This window comes from Triturus cristatus, chromosome 1_1 (genome assembly GCF_964204655.1).
Source record: "Triturus cristatus chromosome 1_1, aTriCri1.1, whole genome shotgun sequence".
Lineage (NCBI taxonomy): Eukaryota > Metazoa > Chordata > Amphibia > Caudata > Salamandridae > Triturus > Triturus cristatus.
The window spans coordinates 1,205,564,306-1,205,591,577 of record NC_140579.1 but is presented as its reverse complement, the minus strand read 5'-3'; positions in this window follow the sequence as shown (position 1 = coordinate 1,205,591,577).

The following is a 27,272-nucleotide window of genomic DNA, read 5'->3' as shown; positions in this document are numbered from 1 at the left end:
ACATCACCACTTCGGAGGTATGCCTTTAGAAGCCAGTCCATCGGCTCGCAACTGTGTACCTTTGCGAGCTAGTATGCTGCTGTGCCTGTACCTCTGCGAGCTACTACGCTGCTGTTCCTTTGGGAGCGGACGGTTTGTAGTTCTGCCTGTGTGAGTCAAGCGGACGGGCCGCAGTTGTTCCTCCGCGAGCCTGTGTACGAACTGTTCATAAGTCTTAACCATATGAGCATAGAAAAGCCATTTTGTGATTCATTCCATCAGCTGGCATCTGTCCGAGGCATTTCTGAAAACATACCAGAGCTCTGTTTGTGAGAGATACCCCTTTCACGCTGCCTCTCCCCACATCAGCAGGTAATGCAAGCTCTTCCCACATCACTAGCATACCGTCAACAACCTTCTTGGGCCCGCAAGTCTCCCTCTGCGAACCAGTGGTGGGCTCGCAGCTCTTCCAGTGCAACTTCTCAGGCATGCACATTTACGAGCCAGGCCGCCGGTTTGCAGGTCTCTGAGAAGAGATGCAATGGAGACACTGATGATGCAGGTCAGACACACAACAGTACTCTGACATCCCCCAGCAGCAGCTGCTTGTCCGCCATCCCCGCTCACCCCACCCCCCACAAACAAATGTGACAGGAACGTTTTTAAATGTGGAGACTAACAACTCGGCTGGTGTTGCAGTTTTAATAAAAAAAGATACTTGTGAGGTTGGACAAATAAGAATCTTAGTCATGTATGGATTTACATATAAAACATTTTATTAAAACAAAACAACAACAAATAAAACTATGTGTGTAAAATATTTTAAAACTATGTACAGCCATGGCGTGTCATCCCTCGACACTTTGTGAATCACAGCCTGCAAGACAAAAAGAAAAATAAGATAGTGCATTATACGTCCAGCAAAGGAGAGAGAAAGAGAGGAAGAGTGAGATACAAAGAAGAAAGAAAGAGAGAAACAGTGTGAGAGAGGAAGAGAGAAAAAGAGTGAGAGAGGGAGGAAGAGTGAGTGGAAGACAGAAAGAGTAAGACAGAGAGAGTGAAAGAGAGATACAAGGAAGAGAGAAACAGTGTAAGAGAGAGAGAGAGGGGAAGACAGAGAGAGAAAGAGGAAGAGAGAAAGAGTGAAACAGTGTGAGAGGGAGAGAGAGAGAGAGGAAGAGAGAGGGAGAAAGAGTGAGCGAGGAAGAGAGAGAGACAAAGAGTGAAATATTAAGAAAGAAAGAGTGAGATACAAGGAAGAGAGAAAGAAACAGTGTGAGAGAGAGGAAAAGAGACAAACAGTGTGAGAGAGGAAGAGAGAGAGACAGAGGAAGTGAGAGAAAGAATGAGAGAGAGAGGAAGAGATAGAGAAAGTGTGAGAGAGAGAAAGGAAGAGATGGAGAGGGAGTGTTGACACTGGAGAAAATCTTCGCAGGTCACCTTGGTGTCACCGGTGTGTCTCCAACCACGTGCCGGGACATACTGCACCCTCAAGTTTAGTTATCCGAAAGATAGTATAGAATTAGTAATTGCAGACTAAATACAACTGCACACTCATAATTCTCCGTTTCCGCTCTGCGCACCCAGGCTGCTGCATTCCATCCACTTCCACTGCCCAGAGGTGTCTAACAGCTGCTGCGCACCCAGGGCCATATTATCAAGAACGGCAATAACATTATCGCCGATTTAGCGGCAGGAAACTGCCTCAAATGCGGTGCTAAGGGGCTTGATAATATGACCTTGTGAATTCCCATAGAAGCCCAGGTGTGATGTCCTTCACACCAGAACCTGGGCTTTTATGGGAATTCTCAAGGGCATATTATCAAGCCACTTATCGCCGCTTTAGCTGCAGTTTCCTGCCGCTAAAGCGGTGATAATGTTATCGCTGTTCTTGATATTATGGTCTCCAGTCTGCTGTAGTCCATACACTTGCACTGCCCAGAGGTGTATAACAGTCGCTGCACACCCAGGCTGCTGCATCCCATGCACTCCCACTATCCGGAGCTGACTGCCTGCCACTGCGCATCCAGGCTGCTGCACCCCATCCACTCCCACTGGCCGGAGGTGAGTGCCCGCTGCTGCGCAAACAAGCCTCTCTGCTCACCTTCCGCCACCGGCGTGTGTCGAAGAGAGTCGACCACGTGCCGAAGGAACCTCCTCAGCCTCAATACACGCGGTCAACGGAGCTCACAATTCAGAATAGATGTTGATTGCCAGGATGGACACGCATCATCACAGGTTCTACACGTATTCAGCTCTGGTGGTGTTGGGAGGTGGGAGGACGTCAATTTGTAAATCAGAGTCTGTTAGATGAAAAGCAAGATAAGATTGTGCGTCATGTGTCCATCAAAGGAGAGAGGAAAAGAGAGAAAGAGTGAGAGAGTGACACTGGAGAAAATCTTCACAGCTCACCTTAGTGTCATCAGTGTGTCTCCAACCACGTGCCGGGATATAGTGCACCCTCAAGCTCCCACATCTGAAAGATAGTACAGAATTAGTAAATGTAGGAAAGACCAGTATGCAGGAATGAAAAGACAGAGACGGTAATTCTCTTGATGTGGTTTAATCCTCAGAACATGTTTTGTAAGCAGCAAGTATAAAGCAAGAATGACTGAAAAGAGAAAGGAAAGTTCGTCAAAATTTGATGGTAAATTTAAGCGTACAAAGTATGAAAAATGAAATACTCAACTACTTTGCTACAGATGTGGGAGCGACGGACATTTGGCCGATTGTAAAAACAGTCCTGCTATTAGAAAACTTGTTCAAAATGCAATAAGAAAGGGTAATGGCAGGGTATATACGACTGCGTATGCCTAAATCGCTGTGCAGCCTTTATGAATCCAGGCTGCTGCACCCCATGCACTCCCGCCGCCCAGAGGTATGTGCCCGCCGCTGTGCCCAGGCCTCACTGCTCACCTTTTCGCGGTCACAGCACCCTCATCATGCAGCTCCGTTCTGTAAGGTAATTGGTTCTCACATTGGGTACTGAGTCTTGATACCATGCAGAGGACATACTAGTGCACCTATCATCATCACAGGTTGTACACCCGCTCAGTGCTTGCGGTGCTACTATCTCAGTGAGAAGTGAGGCCATGTATTCTAAAGTCTAAAATGGCATAGTGCACGTGCGCTCGGTCTTTTATATTAGTAGGGTCACGTGTCCTGTGATGCCTGTGCTGGATGGGTGTGGTGCGGGTGTATACCAGCTGTGAGGGAGTGGTTGTGGCATTAGTGTTGCCAGATTGGGCTAGATCACGCACAATTGGGCTATATTTTTCCGGCTGTGTGGTAAAATTTTGGTTGTGCTAGTTGCCAGATTAGAAATATGTATACAACGCTCCAGCAAAGTAGTATGTTAAAGCGCTTTATTAGACAAATATTTACTTGGCATACTGCTGCAACATCAATTCCAATGCATTCACCGCCTGCTTGACGCTGTCCCTGCCCCTCCTTCCCTAAAGTAGCAATATTGGGCTACTTTGGGCTACTTTTTGGTTGGCTTTGGGTTATAGAAAGCTTAAAAAATCGAACAACACTGGATGTGGGTGTCCGTGTTGGAGTGTTTGTCACCCGGGTTGAAAACCAAAGTGTCATTCTGTGAGCCAAGTCCCACAATATGGCCAAAATGGAAGGTACGGGGAATTACTGACCCTATATTCATCCATAGTTCCACACAAGAAAGATGGTGGACATGAGACATCTGTGTGGATATGAATGTTTATTGCACATTCAGTTGAGTGTTGCAGCTGTAGCAATACAGGGCCATGGAAAGTTGAAGTTTCATTTTTTGGCACATGGAGGGCAGTCAATTAGAGACAAGCTCGTTGTTGGAGTTAGGCTACGCCAACATATGTACTTATACAATCACTGCGATGATCCTCACACACTTATAAATTCACTATACACTCTGCTTGCAGTACTCTAATGACGCAGTCTCTACGTACGTACTTGTACAATGACCAAGACAAAGTTACATAACTAAAGTTTTCCCCACTGTCAAAGGTAAGATGGTTGCATACGCTGTTCAGAGCACTATGTGATGTGGTAGGGCCTAGGGGCAGCGTGTTGCACACATAATGAACACACGGACACAGATAGATAGTGGAACTGGGTACGGGCATGTGCGCTTGACTCTTTTTTATTACCAGGGTCTCATGTCCAGTGACGTCTGTGGTGGATGCATGTGGGGTGATTGTAAGCTAACCCTCCGGGAATGGTTAGTGCTGGCAAGAAGTACAACAGTAATCATTGGATCAGACACAGAGATTCAATCATAATGGGTCAATGATTTGTGCCGCAGTAAGGGACGGGTACCAGATATGAAATCATACAGAAAAGATTCTATCGTAAAGGGTTCATGACTAGTGATACACTGAGGTAGGACAGCAGATGTGAAATTATACACAAAATATTGTATGAGAAAGGGTGCATGAGTTGTGCTGCATTGAGATAGGGCATCAAAAGCATTTAGCGTCAGCGCAGCCAGCGATGAAGCGTGGTACGGGTGGGCCGCACTGGGAGCAATGTCTCTTGCCCACTGGACTGCGTCATCTGCAATTGCGACTCAATGTGAATTGTGAGCCCTGCTATCCGCAATGTAGATGGAAGGCAGTAGTCAGCACAGACATCGTGGAATGCTTTTTGTCACTTCCTCTTGAAAAAATCCGAGGACATAGAGTACAATTCTGTCTGCAATTAATAAATCATGTCTCAATGTAAATTGTGAGCTCTGCTGACCGCAGTGTAGGTAACAAAAGATTAAATATGTATGGAATACATTGTCGAAATGTGTAGGGTTTGGGGACGTTATAGTTAGGTGCCTACTGGACTCTGAAATTCATGAATCAAGACTGAATTCAAACTGTGAGCTCTGCTGACTGCCATTCAGTGTTCCTTTGGACTTGCAAGATGAATTTCGTGATTGTATTAAAGCTATATTAGATATCAAAAAAGTTCTTGAAGTAAGTATACTAAAAGGATATTTTTTAGGTTTCGAAGACATTGTAGTTAGTTGCCTACTGGACTCTGTAATTCATGAATTAACACTCAATTTTAATTGTGAGCCGTGCTGACCGCAGTGTAGGCCAGAGGGAGCGGTCAGCAAGGTCCCACAGCCACGTGGCGTTCAGTAGAGCTGCACAGTTATTGACAATTCAGCGTGTGTGCAGACAGCAATGATAAGTGGTGAACTGATTTAGTGGCACCTGAAGCAACCAGCATGTGCGCACCCTGCGATGATGCGTCGTCTGAGTGTGCTGCACAGGGAGAAATGTCTTGCATACTGAATTCTGCCTTAATACGTCCATGTGGCGATGACTTGGGGTGCAGTGAGTTAGTGGCACCTGAAGCACTCAGCATGTGCGCACCCTGCGATGATGCGTGGTTCGGGCGGGCCGCACTGGTAGCAATGTCTTTACATGCATTGAAAGAATCTTCATAGCAGTCAAAATCTCCAAGTAATTCCATTTCAGTCCACCAAGGTTTGAAGAGTTGTAGAAGAGCTAAATAGAAAAACTCTCTCTTATCTGGAGTATCACAACTTAATTTCCTGTGATTAATCAAATGTTTTTGGCATGCTTTATGAAACATCCATCAGATCCAATTATAGCATATTTCCCTTCATTTATTTTTTCTGTAACAATTTTTTTTAAACTATAATGTTGCAGTATTTCATATAGCCATATGTTTTCCAGGTATGGACTTCTATTTGGATAGTATGCGAGGAACAGCAATTGAGTTATCTACAACATATTGTATGTCAATATTTGCATTCCACATCTTTAAAATTACCGGATTGTAATCATTAATGTACTTTGGTTCTTCTGTTCTTTTTATATTATAAGTATTTTTGGGTGATTTTCGAGTGACAGTATGCCTCACTGCTGACATAAAACTGTTCACTCTTCCTTGCGATGACTTATGGTGCACTGAGTTAGTAGTACCTTTGGCGTTCAGCGTGTACGTACCCTGCGATGATGCGTGGTCCGGGGGGCCGCACTCGGACCAATGTCTTTTGTCTATTGATTTCTGCCTCAATAAGGCCACGTGGCAATGACTTATGGTGCACTGAGTTAGTAGTACCTTTGGCGCTCATCGTGTACGTTGCCTGCGATGATGCGTGGTCCGGGGAGGCCGCACTCTGAGCAATGTCTTTTGTCTATTGAATTCTGCCTCAGTAAGGCCACGTGGTGATGACTTGTTGTGCACTGAGTTAGTGGTACCTTTGGCGCTGAGTGTGTGCGCACCCTGCGATGATGCATGGTCCGAGAGGGCCGCACTGGGAGCAATGTATCTTGCGTACTGGACTGCGTCATCTGCAATTGCTACTCCATCTGAATTGTGATGCCTGCTGTCCGCAGTGTAGGTCGAAGGCAGTAGTCTGTACAGACATAAGTCTGCAGTGCTGTGCCGCTGGGTTTGCAGGGGGCCTGTGTCGAGGAGACCCGCGGTCATGGCGGCAGCCTCGTGGCAGGGTGAGGCCTGGCGCTCTGGCACACTCGTTGGTCTTCACAGTTCACAAGTGAACCACGCCCAGAGCCCCGGCTTATTTATTCATACTCCTACGCTGGCGTGGCGTACATTGGACCAGCCCACTGTGCTTCCGCTTACAGGGGACGACGACACAGGTACATGACCGAGATCTTCCCCACTGTCTGAGGTAACATGGTTTCATCCACTGTCCACAACACTACAAGCACCAGCAGTATATGTACTGATGGAGAGGTTTATGATTTGTTTAGTGAGGTCTGTCCAGCACATCACCACTACACTTGGTATTGTGTACATTATTAATATTGATGGATGAGTTGCGTCCTTCACACATATTTGCTTGCCATATCTGCCAACATTCAAGTATTGTGTGGCTGAGGGACCATGCCATTTTTGGAAGGTCCACTGTCCTGTTCTGTGCTGCCTTGGTGGTAGTAGGGAGGGGGGTGGCCCAGGGGGGACGTCCTGAGGCTGGTGGCAGTGAGTGTTGTGGCCTTCATGGGTGTTTGAGCTGCGTTATCAATAACTCTATGGAATATGTTGCGCTTCAGATGTGATTCTGGGCTGCGATCCCTATCTCATTGTAGGTAGTTGTCCTGGTTTACACCAGTAAAATGCAGATGTTAGATAGCTACTGCAAACGTGGCTTATTCCCTGTTTTTGGTGCTTTTGTGTTAATTTTTGCACGGGGACGTGTACTCAGTATATTATTACCGTAAGTTGTTCTCATTTGTGACATTTTCTTTTTTTTTTTGGAAGCTATTGCTGGAAAACTGGGGATATTGGCTGTTTTCACTAGGTTGACAATGAAGTGATCATTTAAAATCACTGAAAAAATTATAGGTTTAAAGAAGAAAATAATTACAAATTAGCATTTAAAAAACCTTTGAAATTCACTGAAAAAACCATAGAGTTCAGGGACGTTATAGTTAGTTGGACATATCACTCATACAAAACCATAGAAATTCCGCCGTTATAGTTAGTTGAGCTAACTATAACTCGCGCCCCCTCAATGCACTGCTGATGACGTCACATATTACATCATTCATGGAATGGTCAGTAACATCACTGATGACATCTCAAATGACATCACTGATGACATCACTGATGACATCATCCACATGATAATCTGATGCACCTCCTCACACTCTAATATAACCTTTGATACACCCCCTGTAAAATACAGACTACCATTTTCAAAACAATCTACACACCAATACCAGTTACTACAAATGTACTCACTGATTCCTAGGTCTACACACACACATCCACTCATTCACCCATACAACCATTCATACATGTAGTCACTGATCAATACAACACTATCATATGCACTCAGACACCTATACAGACACTCACACACCCCCACTCATCCTAGTAAGTCATGCACTCATCCTAGCCAGTAATGCAAAGAATCAATCACAGTTCCATTTACTCACCTACACAGTTATACACACACCACCTCATTTATTCATACAGATACCAACGCATACTTACTTTCTTATAAAATCACTAATACAAGTATACACTCATCCATACAGCCACTCTCACAATCCCTGACTCTCACATATAGACATTTATATACTCCAACTCTCACATACACTGCCTTTTACTTTTGTACTTGGACATCTACCACTGAGACATCCAGTCACTCACCAACACATCCATACATACAGTCACTCACCCATACAACTGTTTCCACATGAACTCTTAAAGTCATACACCCAGTCAATTAACCACTCACACATCTATGTACAGAGTCACGCACCCCCATCCAACCACACACACTCAGTCTCCCATACAATTACTCAGGCAGCTAATCAATAATCCATATAGACACCCGTGGAGCTACTGACCAACTAATGCAGCAGGTTATACAAAAACAGGCAGACTGATACAGACATTCACACAGTTTAGTCACTAACCCATGTATTCAGTAAGACACATTTAATCACTCACTTAAACAGTAAGTCACACACCTACTAAATCCTCCATCCAAACACTTATACATCCACTCATTCTTCAAATCAGCTTGGTATATATATAATACATATTTAAATTTGAAAGAAAAACACATTCACTGGATGATGTCATCAGTGATGTCATCACTGACGTCATCAGTGATGTCACAGACCATGTCATGAATGATGTAATATGTGACGTCATCAGCAGTGCATTGCGGGGGCACGAGTTATAGTTAGCTCAACTAAATATAACGGCGGAATTTCTATGGTTTTGTATGAGTGAAATGTCCAACTAAGTATTACGTCCCTGAAACCTATGTTTTTTTCAGTGAATATATATATATTCACTGAAAAAACCATAGGTTTCAGGGGCGTTATAGTTAGCTGGACTTTTCACTTGTACAAAACCATTGAAATTCCCCCGTTCTAGTTAGTTCAGCTAACTATAACTCGCGCGCCCGCAATGCACTGCTGATGACGTCACATATTACATCACTCATGATATGGTCTGTGACATCACTCATGACATCACTGATGACATCTCAAATGACATCACTGATGAAATCATCCAGTGAATGTGTGTTTTTCTGAAAATTAAATATGTTTTATATATGTATATCTCAAGGTCGATGGAAGAATAAATGGGTATATAAGTGTCTAAATGGATGATTTGTTTTTGAAAAATTGATTGTGTAACTGACTGACTAAGTGTATCATAGTGAATACATGGCTTAGTGAGTAATGTTTAAATATGTAAATATCTGTCTCAGTCTCTCACTTTGTGTATAAGTGGCTGCATGGGTTGGTGAGTAGCTACATGGGTGTCTATATAGGTTATTAGTTGGTTTTTTGAGTATCAGTCTGAGTGTCTGCATGGTTCGGTGGGGGGTATTACGTAGTGCATAGGTGCATGAATGAGTGACTCACTGTTTGTATGTGTTGAAGACAGCATGTGTGCAGGACTGTATGGGTGAATGAGTGTGTGTATGGGTGTGTTAGTGAGTGAATGACTGTCTCAATAGTGTCTTTATGAGTAACTACATATGTTTTAAACTAGTATATGTGACTATAGGTGTATATAAGTGATTATATGTGAGAGTGAGAGATTGAAAGAGTTCCTGTATGAATAAGTATGTGTTTCTATAAGTGATTGTTTAAAAGACTAAGTATGTGTAAGTTTCCGTAGAAGTAAGTGTGGTGGTGTGTGTATAACTGTATTCACTGAAAAAACCATAGGTTTCAGGGGTGTTATAGTTAGCTGGACTTTTCACTTGTACAAAACCATTGAAATTCCCCCGTTATAGTTAGTTCAGCTAACTATAACTCGCGCGCCCGCAATGCACTGCTGATGACGTCACATATTACATCACTCATGACATGGTCAGTGACATCACTCATGACATCACTGATGACATCTCAAATGACATCACTGATGACATCACTGATGACATCATCCAGTGAATGTGTGTTATTCTGAAAATTAAATATGTTTTATATATGTATATCTCAAGGTCGATGGAAGAATAAATGGGTATATAAGTGTCTAAATGGATGATTTGTTTTTGAAAAATTGATTGTGTAACTGACTGATTAAGTGTATCATAGTGAATACATGGCTTAGTGAGTAATGTTTAAATATGTAAATATCTGTATCAGTCTCTCACTTTGTGTATAAGTGGCTGCATGGGTTGGTGAGTAGCTACATGGGTGTCTATATAGGTTATTAGTTGGTTTTTTGAGTATCAGTCTGAGTGTCTGCATGGTTCGGTGGGGGTATTACGTAGTGCATAGGTGCATGAATGAGTGACTCACTGTTTGTATGTGTTGAACACAGTATGTGTGCAGGACTGTATGGGTGGATGAGTGTGTGTATGGGTGTGTTAGTGAGTGAATGACTGTCTCAATAGTGTCTTTATGAGTAACTACATATGTTTTAAACTAGTATATGTGACTATTGGTGTATATATGTGAGTATATGTGAGAGTGAGAGATTGAAAGAGTTCCTGTATGAATAAGTATGTGTTTCTATAAGTGATTGTTTAAAAGACTAAGTATGTGTAAGTTTCCGTAGAAGTAAGTATGGTGGTGTGTGTATAACTGTATATGCAAGTAAATGTATGTTTGATTCTTTATTAGCATGAGTGACTATGTGTGTGAGTAACTCTATGGATGAGTGGCATTGTGTAACAGGATGTATAGGTGTATGAGTACATATGATGAGTGAGTACATGTATGAGTGACTGTATAGGACTGTTGGTGAATGAGTGGATGTGTATGTGGATCTTAGAATTACTGAAGAGGTTGTTGTAACTGGTATTGGTATGTCCATTGTTTTAAAAATTTTAGTCTCTATTTTTGAATGTGTGTATCAAAGGTTATATTAGGGTGAGAGGAGGTCTGCCACTCTATCACAAGGATGATGTCATCAGTGATGTCATCAGTGATGTCATTTGAGATGTCATCAGTGATGTCATGAGTGATGTCACTGACCATGTCATGAGTGATGTAATATGTGACGTCATCAGCAGTGCATTGCGGGCGCGCCAGTTATAGTTAGCTGAACTAACTATAACGGGGGAATTTCAATGGTTTTGTACAAGTGAAAAGTCCAGCTAACTATAACACCCCTGAAACCTATGGTTTTTTCAGTGAATTTCTGAGGTTTTTTAAATGCTAATTCCTAACTATAACGTGCCTGAAACCTATGGTTTTTTCTGTTAATTTCAAAGGTTTTTTAAATGCTAATTTCTAACTATGCCTACAGAGATAGGACATGTGAAGAAAGAAGAAAAAATGCACAGAAAGAAACAAAAGAAGTGCAGAAAGAAGCAACAGAAGTCCTCAAATACGAAGATAAGTGCAGGAAGAAGGATAACGTGCAGAAAGAACAAAAAGAAGAGCAGAAAGAAGCCTTGTTGCAAAATCATCCTGTACCCTCAACTTTTTCAGACGGATACTGGTGGTAACTGAGTCTGACTAACCAGTCCTAGAGCCAGTGCTATGTTAAAAGACACTTAGAATACAGTGAAAACACCTACATACACTAGGGAACATTATGCGTTGGGGTCCCCCTGTGATTAGCCTTACCTCCTCTATAAGCCCCTAGTATATAATAGGGCATGGGGATTAAAACTACCTCTTAAAACAGGCCACAGGGCGTTTTTGCACACGTTAACTCAGGCCCCGTCCCCTCCTTTCACTATTGTGTAAACACGCCCTGTGTCCGTTTTTAGTTGGGAGATTAAGTTCATTTGAGTCCTGAGGGTCCCTAGGGTCCAACTAGCCCACTAGGTACCTCCAGTAAGTGCCACAGAGCTGCGTTGCAGAGAGGTGTAAAAAGTGGCACGGCCTGGACCACCTCTCTGCAATGCAGCTCAGTGGCGCTTACTGGAAGCACTTGGTGGGCTAGTTAGCCCCCAGGGGCCCTCAGTATTGAAGGGAAATTATATCCCCAATTTAAAACGTGCCATGGTGCGTGTTTGCACACGTCACCTCAGGCCCCGTCCCCTCCCTTCACCACTGTGTAAACGCGCCCTGTGGCTGTTCTAAGTTGAGAGATTAAGTCCCCTTGAATCCTAAGGGTCCCTAGGGTCACACTAGACCACTAGGTACCTCCAGTAAGCGCCACAGAGCTGCGTTGCAGAGAGGTGTAAAAAGGGGCTTGGCCTCAGAACACCTGTCTGCAGCGCAGCTCCCTGGCGCATACTGGAGATGCCTGTTGGGGGCGCGTTTGCAGAGTGCTGCATGGAGGGGGCATGGCCTCCGGCACGATGCCAGTCTTTTATTTATTTTATTTTTTTAAGAAGGGGGGCTGTGTGGTTCCCCTTCTTATTCTAATTTATTGGCCCTGATGACCCCATCCCCCAGGGCCTGTCTCCTAATTATATTTTTTTGACCCCAATCCCCAGGGCCGGCCACTGTTTTTTATTATTTTTAAAAAATATATATTTATAGACACACCTAGGACATGCTGGACAAACCGTACGTACCTATCACCATGACGATTTGCGTGATATTCATTAAAAGGTGACTATGCATGCAATTAATCCACGTGGAATGTATTTACACCACTAGTGAAGCTCTGACATGTCTGATGCCCTACCGTGCCTAATCCCGGTAGACACCCTTGTCGTTTATTTATACAAACATGGGTAGCTATTGACGGGCACATTTAATACACATGCACACCAAGCCATTCAAAGGGGATTCGACAAAAATTCGACCAAAACTATGCAAGAAACCCCCCTCACAGTTAATAAAACACACATCCACTGCCGGATGTGTAATACTTTTTATTTTACTCTCTGGAAAGGGGACGAACATCACTTGCGAGTCACAGGGCGCTCCTGACAGAGCCCAATGCTGTGTTACACCCACCATTGCCTGCCGAGTGCCACACACCTCTGTATTGTATTCCACTAGCTAGTGCATATGCTATGACACTCTCTAGCCCATGTGCACTGTAACACCACCCCGTGAAAATGTCATGCCACACTTGTCTTCGCACGGGTTATATTGCCCCATCTAACGTGCCTTCCTCGATGCCTATGTTATAACGCACAGTGCTATGCCATACATATTACAATTTGGGATCCATATCTTTGTCACAGTGCATATGCAACGTTACACTCCCCAGCACATATTTTATATTACAACTTTAGAGACTAGTTAGGTTACACAACACTGCCCTGTGCATATTACACTCCAAGGCGCATATCGCATAGCACGCGCTAGTGCCTGTGCTATCTCGCGCTCTCCAATGAATCTGTCATTGCGCACAATGTATTGCATATTATATTTCACGCCTGGTTCATCTTATATCACACTTTTTGGTGCATAGTTTATACCATACACTATATCTAGTTTTCATTTTCAATCGTGCTCTCAGGACTATGTTCTACATAACACTGTGTTCACCTACCCTTTTCACGGGCATTACATTTTGCGATAGGGGGTGGAGGGTCAGGGGGTGTTTTTGCCAAGTGAGCCCGGAGTCACAGTCACTAACGTCTTCTTCTTCCTGAGTAAAAGTGAGATTATGCTGCATACTTGTTCATATTTTAAGTAGTTTGCACAGACAAAATGTTTTAAAAACAATAAAGTTTCTAATACCCGCCTTCTCTGAACAGTTAGCTTGCTGCCCCATCCCCCTCCTCCCTATCCTCTGTTGTGTGAATCCATGGACTAGCCTCCTCCCTCCTGCCATGCATGGTCTGATGTGCTGCCACTGCCCTCAATTTAGTATGATGTACCAGTCCACTCCTCCTGCCCTCCATTGCCCAATTCTATGCCCCATCATTGACCTCCTGCTTAAACTCTGTGCTTAGCTTGCTGCCCCTATTCTCCTTCCCCCTGCCCTCCGATGTCTTTGTGCATGCCCCTGCTCCATCCTTTTTGCCCACCATGTCCCATGGACCTGCCACTCCTATCTACTCTGAGTGTTCTGTTGAGCTGCCACTCCCCTCCCACCTGCCTAGCATTGTCAGATGACTGTAACCTGTCCCTGCCACCTCCACCCTGCCTGTCCACATGCCATGCCTCTATCCTCTTCCTCCTGTCCTACATGGTCCATTGTACTGCCACACCCTTCTGCCCTCCCTGGTCTGTTGTGCTGCAACTGATCCTCCTGCCTGCCCCGTGTGGTCTGTTGTGAGGCCCCTTCCCCTGAACTTTCTTGTCTGTGCACAGGTCCTGACCCTCCCTTCTATCCTCCATCGTCCTTTGTGCATGCCCCTGCACCCTCCTTCTTGCCCATCATAGCCATTGTGCTGCCACTAACCCTCCCACTTGCCATGCATGGTCTTCTGTGCTGCCATGGCCCCTCCCACCTTCCCTGTGTGGTCAGTTAGCTGCCCCTGACCCCCTCCCACCTTCCCTCCATGGTCTGTGTGTATGCCATCACAGTCTCACTGTTGCTCTTCATGTTGTGTCTTGCTTCTTGTGCCCATCCTGCCTGACCTCCATGGCTATCTTGCTGCTCCTGCCCTGCCCCCTTGCCCCCAGCCCTCTGTTTACATGTGCAGACCCCTACTCCCTCCCTCCTGGCTTGTCTGTTCCATTGTAATGCCCCTGATCCGTCCCTCCTGCCCTTTATGGTCCGTTATGCTGCAGCCTTCTCTCCTGTCTGTCCATTATGGTCAGCTAGCTACCATTGCCTCTTGCCCCTCTGTTCTCTGTTGTCCATGTGCATGGTCCTGTCCCTTCCCTCTTGCTTTCTATGGATTGTTGTGCTGCACTCCCGTCCTGCATGCCCTGTGTGGTGTATTGTGCTGCTGCAAACCCTGATGCCTGCCCTGCAGGGTCAGTTTGGTGCACCTCTCCATGTCTCTCCTGTCCTCTGTTATCCAAGTCCATGTCCCTATCCCATTTCCTTCCATGATCCAATGTACCATACTTGCGAACATTTTGAACTTGGTAAGAGGGAGATTTTGAAAAAAAACTGGGGTATTGATTTTCCCCTTTGAGTTACATTGAAAAAGAGGATATTGTAGACAGGAGACAGATCAAATAAAGCCCATTTGAGCTTAAAAACATTGGACGTTTCCTGGCTGTATCGGGTCTGTTGGCATGTATGGTTGTACTACCATTGCCTCTTCCTTCTGCCCACAATGGTCTATTACATTGCCACAGCCTTGAAGGAGGGTAGATTTTGTATCACAGGGGGCCCCTGGCCCGTTCTGTCCACACCTGAAGTATGAGACCCTTGTCCTTGCCCTGCCAGCCGCATTTGTAGGCCGTATTAAATTGACCAGCGGGTCCTGTGTTGCTATATAATTATCCTGAGACATCCTTACCACTCAGCCAGCATAAAACCCCTGTGTAGGCCCTTCTGTTCAATATGTAGGCCTCTTTGTTAAATTGACCATAGCTCTGCAATTTTAGTGTATAGCAGTCTGAAGGCAGGTCTGCGAGGCCTTCTGCTCCAAACTAGTAGCCCCCACCCTACCCGAGTGCTCCGTGCTCGGTATCAAAGTTCAACATCCCCCTGAAGCTGTCGACATACAGTAGGCTGCATCCTGGACTGGTACTTGCTTCCTGGGCAGGTTTCCCGCTTTTAAGGAAGTGGCAACCGCAGAGCGTCAAGTTAGGAGAACTGAGGAGATTTTATACATGAATATATTGAATTCCTGTACAATACCCATTATTTTCTGCTTGCTCTATGGAACTTACGATAAGCGATTGGCCTGAGAGACTGACCTTTTCACCCAGTCCATTGTCAGCATTAAGTGGGTAAATGACGAAATGTCTGGTAAAATCTGCAGACGAAGCTTTTGGGTAGCATACGTAGGTAGATGTAGCGTGCAAAGGAGCCCACAAAATGATATAAAAAGGGAGCACCCACAGATATCGACGGACAACCTCGCCGTCTGTATGTAGGTTAACAGGCTGTGCAGGTTTTCCCCAAGAACTGGGAGCTCTTGTCTTCCTTTGCTTAAAATGTCTTGCTCTGCTTTGCTTGAAGTATCTTATTCTATTTTACCTATATGAAATGTCATGTTATGTTTAACCATTGTTCTCTTTACTTTTGCATTTAAAAGATGTTGTATTGTAATTGCAGGAATGCTTGCTCTAAGAGTAAATGTGAGTGTCCCTAGGTAACATTTTCCTTGGTGTAACTTGTTTCTCATGATGCATTTATAGATGTGTTTTCTCTCTCTCTCTGTCAGTCCATTAATTGAGATACAGAGAATATCATGACAGCTGTATGATTATCTGGATTCTGTATTTTGTACTTTATGTCTCTATTCTGCGGTTTCTTTGAAGTTGCATCTTCTCATTAAACTGCCATTGTATTCTGCCTCCAATTCCATGTCTCATATGTCTGTTTTCTTCATTTTTGGAGCAAGCGTTCCTAGGCACCCCGCCTCAAATTAAGGTGCCCCTTTTGTCCCTGACTCACTCTCCTGCTCAGTTCTGTGGTGGCTCCCGGGGCTCTGGGGACCGCCCCTAGCTTCCTTGACCCGTAATAGATCTTCCCTCCAACAGCCTCTCTTGCAAGTCCTGTATTGTTGGTTTGTTGCCCCTGCCCCCCTTTCCACTGCCCTCCATAGTCTGTTGTGCTTCCACGGCCCTTCCTGCCTGCTCAGTGTGGTTAAATTGTTGCCTTTGCACCCTCCTACCTGCCTTCAATTTTCAGAGTCCGTGCCCCTGGCCTCTGCCTCTCAACAGTATCCTAATGAACAACTAGATTGCTAACATTCTATATTTATTACAAAAGTGTGGAACGCCTGACATCATCTTAATGTAATCAAAACTGTAATACCTAGAGCATTCCTTTAGAAATTACATATATGAGAGGGTCTTATTGGCTTCAAAATTATGGTTAGTGCTCTAAAAGACTAAAATAATGACATATTTTCTGAGTTTTCAAATAGCGACAAAGCACTTTTAAATTATTTGTTATCTTTATGTTTTTTTATCTAGTTGACAACTTGATTAAATGTTGCACTTAGGGGAGAGGATGTGGTGTTACTTCCAGAACTGCAGACTTTGCAACTGGGGAACCAGGTTGAAGTTTCTGCTTCAGCTCGACATTCTGTGATTCTGGTCAAATCACTTAGTCTCCCCATGTCTACAACCAAAATGAATTTGTTCTTGTGTGATGTAACCAATGCTCATGTAAAGCACTCCAATACCTGACAAGTCTGCACTATATAACACTGCAAAAACACAAAATAATAAGTGTTTTGCACACTTCTGTCATTGGGCTATATTTGGGCTATATCTGGGTGATTTTGGGCTACATTTGGGCTCTTTTGTCTCCGGTGGCCATCTTGGGAGATTTATTTGTTATGAAGTTTCCTAATTTCCTCATGTACTGCAGTCTCCTCAGTCGGAAATGCTTTCAGTTTTTTACTTTGATTCCATCATGAAGGTATTCAAATATGTCACACATTTGCCATAAATTCTGAATGTTAGCACTCTAGTTGCTCATTAGATCACTGTAGTAAAACTACTGTTCACCATGGAAGTCTGCTCCTGGTATTAAAAGTGCATGTTTCAGTCTGCATGTCAGAATTTTTTAATGAAATAGAAGAGGATTTGAGAAGTCACTCAAAATGTGCCCTCATTTTCTTTCTTCAGCATTAATCATAATTTCTATGGCAAAATGAACCCCCTCATTGTGTTCCTTTTTAAATTAAATATTTTAAGTGTTACCAGTTTATTCCAATCAAGATGGCTTCAGGTGTGCCATACTTTTGTCATAATGAAGACAGTAAGTGCTCTAGTTGTTTTTAAGAACATTCTTGGACATTCTGTCATTGGGCTATACTTGGGCTACATCTGGGTGATATTTGGGCTACATTTGGGCTCTTTTGTCTCTGGTGGCCATCTTGGGAGACTTATTTGTTATGAAGTTTCCTAATTTCCTCATTTACTGCAGTCTCCTCAGTAGGAAATACTTTCAGTTTTTTACTTTGATTCCATCAAGAAGGCATTCAAATGTGTCACACATTTGCCATAAAATCAGAATGTTAGCACTCTTTTTGCTCATTAGATCACTGTAGTAAAGCTACTGCTCACCAGGGAAAACTGCTGCTGGTATTGAAAGTGCATGTTTCAGTCTGCATGTCAGAATTTTTTAATGAAATAGAAGAGGATTTGAGAAGTCACTCAAAATGTGCCCTAATTTTTCATTCTGCAGCACTAATCATACTTTTTATGGAAAAATGAACCCCCTCATTTTGTTCCTTTTTAAATTAAATGTTTTAAGAGTTACCACTTTAATCCAAGCAAGATGGCTTCAGGTGTGCCATACATTTATCATAAGTAGGACGGTTAGCGCTCTAGTAGTTCTTTGGAACACTCTGGAAAGCTGCAGTAGAACACAAAGGAATCAACTGACAGTCTCTGCCCTTGTTGGATGTACATGTTTTACTGAGAATGTCAGACTTCATTCTCACATGACTGAGAAAGATAATGTGAATTTACAGAAAATAAGCTCTCAGTTTAGCTTATAGATCACCTTCCAAACCTCTGTGGTAAAAGCATGAGAAAATATTTTTCTCTCAATCATGATATCCCAGCAGAAGGCTTTTTCACATGGTGAAATCACCTTAGAACATACCACAATTCCTAAAATGAGTATGGTACCATCAACAAATGATTTATAATGTAACTAAAGTCTTAAAACCTTCTATTAACTGCAATGCTTTTTAATGAGGTGCTATCATGTATATTGGTCCCAAGATGGCTGCCAACACTTCTTGGATGAAGTGCTGACAGCCAATCAGATCTCAGGATGAGATGTGTGGTTAGGCTCCGCCCACATATATATATTGATTTAAATGCTATTTTCTCAGGAACTACTGAACAGATTTACACCAGACCTACAAAAGGCACTTCCTTGACCTGAGGACTACCTCTCTGCCAAATTTCAAGTAACTCTGTTCAGCCGTTCGGGCTGTAGCTGTGTCTAAAGGTCCTATGGAAAAATGCATGGGAAAAACGCGTTTTGGGACCCCCCTTTTTTCTCAGCCCCCGCTTGACGAATCCCCCCGAGACTTTCAGGGTAGGAGCGGAGCGTAGCGCCCCACCTATTTTGAAAATTTCACGAGGATTCATCGACCGGCGCCAAAGTTATTCCAAATAGAATGTTGCGGATTTCCTATGGAAACAGGGTCCTAACTATAACTATCTACTGGCGACCGCCAGTAGATAATATGCAAGTAAATGTATGTTTGATTCTTTATTAGCATGAGTGACTATGTGTGTGAGTAACTCTATGGATGAGTGGCATTGTGTAACAGGATGTATAGGTGTATGAGTACATATGATGAGTGAGTACATGTATGAGTGACTGTATAGGACTGTTGGTGAATGAGTGGATGTGTATGTGGATCTTAGAATTACTGAAGAGGTTGTTGTAACTGGTATTGGTATGTCCATTGTTTTGAAAATGTTAGTCTCTATTTTTGAATGTGTGTATCAAAGGTTATATTAGGGTGAGAGGAGTTCTGCCACTCTATCACAAGGATGATGTCATCAGTGATGTCATCAGTGATGTCATTTGAGATGTCATCAGTGATGTCATGAGTGATGTCACTGACCATGTCATGAGTGATGTAATATGTGACGTCATCAGCAGTGCATTGCGGGCGCGCGAGTTATAGTTAGCTGAACTAACTATAACGGGGGAATTTCAATGGTTTTGTACAAGTGAAAAGTCCAGCTAACTATAACCCCCCTGAAACCTATGGTTTTTTCTGTGAATTTCTGAGGTTTTTTAAATGCTAATTCCTAACTATAACGTGCCTGAAACCTATGTTTTTTTCTGTGAATTTCAAGGGTTTTCTAAATGCTAATTTCTAACTATGCCTACAGAGATAGGACATGTGAAGAAAGAAGAAAAAATGCACAGAAAGAAAAAAAAGAAGTGCAGAAAGAAGCAACAGAAGTCCTCAAAGACGAAGAAAAGTGCAGGAAGAAGGATAACGTGCAGAAAGAACAAAAAGAAGAGCAGAAAGAAGCCTTGTTGCAAAATCATCCTGTACCCTCAACTTTTTCAGACGGATACTGGTGGTAACTGAGTCTGACTAACCAGTCCTAGAGCCAGTGCTATGTTAAAAGACACTTAGAATACAGTGAAAACACCTACATACACTAGGGAACATTATGCGTTGGGGTCCCCCTGTGATTAGCATGCCCTCCTCTGTAAGCCCCTAGTATATAATAGCCACAGGGCGTTTTTGCACACGTTACTCAGGCCCCGTCCCCTCCCTTCACCACTGTGTAAACACGCCCTGTGTCCGTTTTTAGTTGGGAGATTAAGTTCATTTGAATCCTGAGGGTCCCTAGGGTTCAACTAGCTCACTAGGTACCTCCAGTAAGTGCCACAGAGCTGCGTTGCAGAGAGGTGTAAAAAGTGGCACGGCCTGGACCACCTCTCTGCAATGCAGCTCAGTGGCGCTTAATGGAAGCACTTGGTGGGCTAGTTAGCCCCCAGGGGCCCTCAGGATTGAAGGGAAATTATATCCCCAATTTAAAACGTGCCATAGTGCGTGTTTGCACACGTCACCTCAGGCCCCATCCCCTCCCTTCACCACTGTGTAAACGCGCCCTGTGGCTGTTCTAAGTTGAGAGATTAAGTCCCCTTGAATCCTAAGGGTCCATAGGGTCAAACAAGACCACTAGGTACCTCCAGTAAGCGCCACAGAGCTGCGTTGCAGAGAGTTGTAAAAAGGGGCTTGGCCTCAGAACACCTGTCTGCAGCACAGCTCCCCGGCGCATACTGGAGATGCCTGTTGGGCTAGTTGGCCCTCAGGGACCCTCAGTATTGAAGAGGAATTAATTCCCCAACTTACAACTCGCCAGGGGGCGCGTTTGCAGAGTGCTGCAAGGAGGGGGCGTGGTCTCCGGCACGATGCCAGTCTTTTATTTATTTTATTTTTTTAAGAAGGGGGGCTGTGTGGTTCCCCTTCTTATTCTAATTTATTGGCCCTGATGACCCCATCTCCCAGGGCCTGTCTCCTAATTATATTTTTTTGAGAAAAAAAATTTGGAAGAGCGCCGCGTGGCCCCCCTCCCAAGGCCTTAATCGGCCCCAGGGACCCCAATCCCCAGGGCCGGCCACTGTTTTGTATTATTTTTAAAAAATATATATTTATAGACACACCTAGGACATGCTGGACAAACCGTAAGTACCAATCACCATGACGATTTGCGTGATATTCATTAAAAGGCGACTATGCATACAATGAATCCACGTGGAATGTATTTACACCACTAGTGAAGCTCTGACATGTCTGATGCCCTACCGTGCCTAATCCCGGTAGACACACTTGTCGTTTTTTTATACAAACATGGGTAGCTATTGACGGGCACATTTAATACACACGCACACCAAGCCATTCAAAGGGGATTCGACAAAAATTCGACCAAAACTATGCAAGAAACCACCCTCACGGTTAATAAAACACACATTCAACAGCCGGATGTGTAATAATTTTTTTTTTACTCTCTGGAAAGGGGACGAACATCACTTGAGAGTCACAGCGCGCTCCTGGCAGAGCCCAATGCTGTGTTACACCCACCATTGCCTGCCGAGTGCCACACAGCTCTGTGTTGTATTCCACTAGCTAGTGCATATGCTATGACACTCTCTAGCCCATGTGCACTGTAACACCACCCCGTGAATATGTCATGCCACACTTGTCTTCGCACGGGTTATATTGCCCCATCTAACATGCCTTCCTCGATGTCTATGTTATAACGCACAGCGCTATGCCATACATATTACAATCTGGGATCCATATCTTTGTCACAGTGCATATGCAACGTTACACTCCCCAGCACATATTTTATATTACAACTTTAGAGACTAGTTAGGTTACACAACACTGCCCTGTGCATATTACAATCCAAGGCGCATATCGCATAGCACGCGCTAGTGCCTGTGCTATCTCGCGCTCTCCAATGAATCTGTCACTGCGCACAATGTATTGCATATTATATCACGCCCGGTTCATCTTATATCACACTTTTTGGTGCATAGTTTATACCATACACTATATCTAGTTTTCATTTTCCATCGTGCTCTCAGGACTATGTTCTATATAACACTGTGTGCACCTACCCTTTTCACGGGCATTACATTTTGCGATAGGGGGTGGAGGGTCAGGGGGTGTTTCTGCCAAGTGAGCCCGGAGTCACAGTCACAAACGTCGTCTTCTTTCTGAATAAAAGTGAGATTATGCTGCATACTTGTTCATATTTTAAGTAGTTCGCACAGACAGGCGTTTTAAAAACAATAAAGTTCCTAATACCCGCCTTCTCTGAACAGTTAGCTTGCTGCCCCATCCCCCTCCTTCCTATCCTTTGTTGTTTGAATCCATGGACTAGCCTCCTCCCTCCTGCCATGCATGGTCTGATGTGCTGCCAATGCCCTCAATTTAGTATGATGTACCAGTCAGCTCCTCCTGCCCTCCATTGCCCAATTCTATGCCCCATCATTGACCTCCTGCTTAAACTCTGTGCTTAGCTTGCTGCCCCTATTCTCCTTCCCCCTGCCCTCCGATGTCTTTGTGCATGCCCCTGCTCCATCCTTTTTGCCCACCATGTTCCATGGACCTGCCACTCCTATCTACTCTGAGTTTTCTGTTGAGCTGCCACTCCCCTCCCACCTGCCTAGCATTGTCAGGTGACTGTAACCTGTCCCTGCCACCTCCACCCTGCCTGTCCACATGCCATGCCCCTATCCTCTTCCTCCTGTCCTACATGGTCCATTGTACTGCCACACCCTTCTGCCCTCCCTGGTCTGTTGTGCTGCAACTGCTCCTCCTGCCTGCCCCGTGTGGTCTGTTGTGAAGTTCCTTCCCCTGAACTTTCTTGTCTTTGCACAGGTCCTGACCCTCTCTTCTATCCTCCATCATCCTTTGTGCATGCCCCTGCACCCACCTTCTTGCCCATCATAGCCATTGTGCTGCCACCAACCCTCCCACTTGCCAAGCATGGTCTTCTGTGCTGCCATGGCCCCTCCCACCTTCCCTGTGTGGTCAGTTAGCTGCCCCTGACCCCCTCCCACCTTCCTTCCATGGTCTGTGTGTATGCCATCACAGTCTCACTCTTGCTCTTCATGGTGTGTCTTGCTTCTAGTGCCCATCCTGCCTGACCTCCATGGTTATCTTGCTACTCCTGCCCTGCCCCCTTACCCCCAGCCCTCTGTTTACATGTGCAGACCCCTACTCCCTCCCTCCTGGCTTGTCTGTTCCATTGTAATGCCCCTGATCCGTCCCTCCTGCCCTTTATGGTCTGTTATGCTGCAGATTTCTCTCCTGTCTGTTCATTATGGTCAGCTAGCTACCATTGCCTCTTGCCCCTCTGTTCTCTGTTGTCCATGTGCATGGTCCTGTCCCCTCCCTCTTGCTTTCTATGGATTGTTGTGCTGCACTCCCGTCCCGAATGCCCTGTGTGGTGTATTGTGCTGCTGCAAACCCTGATGCCTGCCCTGCAGGGTCTGTTTGGTGCACCTCTCCATGTCCCTCCTGTCCTCTGTTATCCAAGTCTATGTCCCTACCCCATTTCCTTCCATGATCCAATGTACCATACTTGCGAACATTTTGAACTTGGTAAGAGGGAGATTTTGAAAAAAAACTGGGGTATTGATTTTCCCCTTTGAGTTACATTGAAAAAGAGGAGATTGTAGACAGGAGACAGATCAAATAAAGCCCATTTGAGCTTAAAAACATTGGACGTTTCCTGGCTGAATCGGGTCTGTTGGCATGTATGGTTGTACTACCATTGCCTCTTCCTTCTGCCCACAATGGTCTATTACATTGCCACAGCCTCTCTTGCAAGTCCTGTATTGTTGGTTTGTTGCCCCTGCCCCCCTTTCCACTGCCCACCATAGTCTGTTGTGCTGCCACGGCCCTTCCTGCCTGCTCAGTGTGGTTAAATTGTTGCCTTTGCACCCTCCTACCTGCCTTCAATTTTCAGAGTCCGTGCCCCTGGCCTCTGCCTCTCAACCGTATCCTAATGAACAACTAGATTTCTAACATTCTATATTTATTACAAAAGTGTGGAACGCCTGACGTCATCTTGATGTAATCAAAACTGTAATACCTAGAGCATTTACTTTAGAAATTACATATATGAGAGGGTCTTATTTGCATCAAAATTATGGTTAGTGCTCTAAAAGACTAAAATAAGGACATATTTTCTGAGTTTTCAAATAGCGACAAAGCACTTTTAAATTATTTGTTATCTTTATGTTTTTTTATCCAGTTGACCACTTGACTAAATGTTGCACTTAGGGGAGAGGATGTGGTGTTACTTCCAGAACTGCAGACTTTGCAACTGGGGAACCAGGTTGGAGTTTCTGCTTCAGCTCGACATTCTGTTTTTCTGGTCAAATCACTTAATCTCCCCATGTCTACAACCAAAATGAATTTGTTCTTGTGTGATGTAACCAATGCTCATGTAAAGCACTCCAATACCTGACAAGTCTGCACTATATAAAACTGCAAAAACACAAAATAATAAGTGTTTTGCACACTTCTGTCATTGGGCTATATTTGGGCTACATCTGGGTGATTTTGGGCTACATTTGGGCTCTTTTGTCTCCGGTGGCCTACTTGGGAGATTTATTTGTTATGAAGTTTCCTAATTTTCTCATGTACTGCAGTCTCCTCAGTAGGAAATGCTTTCAGTTTTTTACTTTGATTCCACCAAGAAGGTATTCAGATATGTCACACATTTGCCATAAATTCTGAATGTTAGCACTCTACTTGCTCATTAGATCACTGTAGTAAAACTACTGCTCACCAGGGAAGTCTGCTGCTGGTATTGAAAGTGCATGTTTCAGTCTGCATGTCAGAATTTTTTAATGAAATAGAAGAAGATTTGAGAGGTCACTCAAAATGTGCCCTAATTTTTCTTTCTGCAGCACTAATCATACTTTCTATGGAAAAATGAACCCCCTCATTTTGTTCCTTTTTAAATTAAATGTTTTAAGAGTTACCACTTTAATCCAATCAAGATGGCTTCAGGTGTGCCATACGTTTATCATAAGTAGGACTGTTAGCGCTCTAGTTGTTCTTTGGAACACTCTGGGAAGCTGCAGTAGAACACAAAGGAATCAACTGACAGTCTCTGCCCTTGTTGGATGTACATGTTTTACTGAGAATGTCAGACTTCATTCTCACATGACTGAGAAAGATAATGTGAATTTACAGAAAATAAGCTCTCAGTTTAGCTTATAGATCACCTTCCAAACCTCTGTGGGAAAAGCATGAGAAAGTATTTTTCTCTCAATCATGATATCCCAGCAGAAGGCTTTTTCACATGGTGAAATCACCTTAGAACATACCACAATTCCTAAAATGAGTATGGTACCATCAACAAATGATTTATAATGTAACTAAAGTCTTAAAACCTTCTATTAACTGCAATGCTTTTTAATGAGGTGCTATCATGTATATTTGGTCCCAAGATGGCTGCCAACACTTCTTGGATGAAGTGCTGACAGCCAATCAGATCTCAGGAGGAGATGTGTGGTTAGGCTCCGCCCAGATATGTATGTGATTTTACTTTTGATTTTCTCAGTAACTACTGAACAGATTGACACCATATATGCAAAAGGCACATCCCTGAGCTGAGGACTACCTCTCTGCCAAATTTCAAGTAATTCTGTTCAGCCGTTCGGGCTGTACCTTGGACTAAAGGTCCCTATGGAAAATTGCATGGGGAAAATGCGTTTTGGGACCCCCCTTTTTTCTCAGCCCCCGCTTGACGAATCCCCCCGAGACTTTCAGGGTAGGAGCGGAGCGGAGCGCCCCACCTATTTTGAAAATTTCGCGAGGATTCGTCAACCGGCGCCAAAGTTATTCCAAATAGAATGTTGCGGATTTCCTATGGAAACACGATCCTAACTATAACTATCTACTGGCGACCGCCAGTAGATAATATATAACTTTATCGACCCCCTACCACCCTAAAAATACTCTTGCCATCCATATACCCCTACCCACCCTAACAAATACCCTCAACTACCCTAAACCCTAAAAGTACCTTAGCCACCCAATACCCTCACCCACAATTAATCCGTAAAAAACGCCATATATATATATATATATTCACAGAAAAAAACATAGGTTTCAGGGGTGTTATAGTTAGCTGGCCATTTCACTCGTACAAAACCATAGAAATTCCTCCGTTATAGTTAGTTCTGCTAACTATAACTCACGCGCCCGCAATGCACTGCTGATGATGTCACATATTGCATCATTCATGACATGGTCAGTGACATCACTGATGACATCAATGATGACATCTCAAATGACATCACTGATGACATCACTGATGACATCATCCACGTGACAATCTAATACACCTCATCATACACTAGTATAACCTTTCATCACTCACTGTAAAATACATTGTACCATATTTGAAACCATTGACACACCAATACCAGTTACTACATACCGACTCACTGATTGCTAAGTCTACACACACAACTACCCATTCAACAATAGAATCATTTATACATGCAGTCACTAATTAATAGAACACTATCAAATGCAATTATACACATATATAGACATTGACACATCAGCAGTCATCTTAGTCGGTTATGCAGTCATCCTACTCACTCATGAAAAAAATTAATCACACTTACATTTACTCACTTACAGAATTATCCAACAACACCTCATTCATTCAAACACATAGTAACTCATAGTTAATATGTTGAAAAATCACCATTACAGTTATACACTCATTTATATAGTTACTCTCACAATCACTGACTCTTACACATGCTTATTTATATACACCAACTCTCACATACAATGCCTTTTATTTTTTTACTTTGTTGAAGATGTACAACTAAAACATATATTCGCTCACCAACACACAAATAATATATATATATATATATATATTCACTGAAAAAACCATAGGTTTCAGGGACGTTACAGTTAGCTCGACTTTTCACTTGTACAAAACCATTGAAATTCCCCCGTTATAGTTAGTTCAGCTAACTATAACTCGCGCGCCCGCAATGCACTGCTGATGACGTCACATATTACATCTCTCATGACATGGTCAGTGACATCACAGATGACATCTCAAATGACATCATTGATGACATCACTGATGACATCATCCAGTGAATGTGTGTTTTTCTGAAAATTAAATATGTTTTATATATGTATATCTCAAGTTCGATGGAAGAATAAATGGGTATATAATTGTCTAAATGGATGATTTGTTTTTGAAAAATTGATTGTATAACTGACTGATTAAGTGTATCTTAGTGAATACATGGCTTAGTGAGTAATGTTTAAATATGTAAATATCTGTATCAGTCTCTCACTTTGTGTATAAGTGGCTGCATGG